We start from the raw sequence: 1,456 nt of genomic DNA, 5'->3' as shown, positions 1-1,456 counted from the left end.
TTTAATAATAGTAATATTAATAATATTAATAATAACGATAATATTAATGATAAACAAGCAAAAAAAAATTTGTAGTATGCAAAGTTCAAGGCGCTACTCTTCTGAGCGAGGTTTCCACTGATGTGCAAATAAAAAAAAAAACAAACAAACAAAACGACAGACATTAAAATAAACACACATAAGTGATATACTAGTTGCTTCAAAATGCTACCAGCTCGTAACTTAGCGGCAAAAAAGGAGAAAAAACAAGAAAAAAAATTATACGAAAAAAATCGCAAAAAAGAAGTGAAGACGTCGTTTTAGAGTTAGATTGAACGTGATAGCACTATTTTAGAATATCGATTGTTATAAATCTGAATATTCCTGAATGTACTACTTTTATATCTGTCGTGCCTAGATGCCTGTGGAACGCATTCGCAAGAATCGCCTCTGCCAGAGGCCTACAATTAAGAATCGTTAAAACAAAAGAGGAAGAAGATGAAAAAAAAAAGAGAGAGAAAGGAATAATAAAGCAACGAGATTGTAATACGTGACGTTACCGAATAGTGTGTAATCGACATCCACGAATTTTTGTTCAAAGCACGCTTACACGAACGTTGCATCGTTGTCTCGTCAGTTTTTGCGGTTAAATTGAGTGATGAAGAAGAAAAAAAAGAAGGAAGTGAAACGTTATATGCCAGTGTCGCTGACAAATAACAAAAAAAAAAAAAAAAGAAAAACGAAATGAGAAGGGGAAGAAAAAGCGAATGATAAAAACAAATGATGAAGTTTAAAGAGAAAAAAGGAGAAGAGCAATTTAAGCGAAATACATTTAGTCTTTGCGCTGCTGGCAGGCTGTTATGTTTAAACATTGTAAGGGATGAACTTGTTGAGAATAGAAATACGATTAGCACTTATTATTAAAATAACGGAAATTAAAACCAAATGAGGTAAATATAAAAAAAAAAGGAAGGAAGAGCAAATTATTTACTAATATTAATAATAATAGTAATAATAATAATAATAATGTTCGAGAGAAGCGCCTCTCTCGGATAATGCATGTTTTGAGGTATCGTCTCTTACTGCGTCTATTCTTTCACCATTGTATCATCTAAGATATATTTTTGGAGTTTACGAATTTCATAGTAGGTCGGGAGACTTAAATTTTCTCGTGCTTTAAAACTTCTGAAGACTGTTTACTGGCTGGCTCATCGTTGGTCGAGTATTATCAAGTTTCTTCGACTTCCGTTTACGCACTACGCCAGGCTTAAATTGTATAAAACGAATTAAAAAAGGAGGAAAATGAAGGGCAAAATAAGCAGAAGGAAAGCAAGGAAAAAAATGAAATTTAATTTCATTCATTGTATAGAGATCGTTTTCTTGTAATACACGTATGGGTTACCTCGAGTAAGTTTCAAGGTTCATTTTAAGCAATGTTTTATACGTTTTTTATGATAAGAGAATCAGCCAACAATCG

The sequence above is a fragment of the Habropoda laboriosa genome, unplaced genomic scaffold (genome assembly GCF_001263275.1).
Source record: "Habropoda laboriosa isolate 0110345459 unplaced genomic scaffold, ASM126327v1 scaffold65, whole genome shotgun sequence".
Lineage (NCBI taxonomy): Eukaryota > Metazoa > Arthropoda > Insecta > Hymenoptera > Apidae > Habropoda > Habropoda laboriosa.
The sequence above is the reverse complement of the archived record's forward strand: the minus strand, read 5'-3'. Positions refer to the sequence as shown.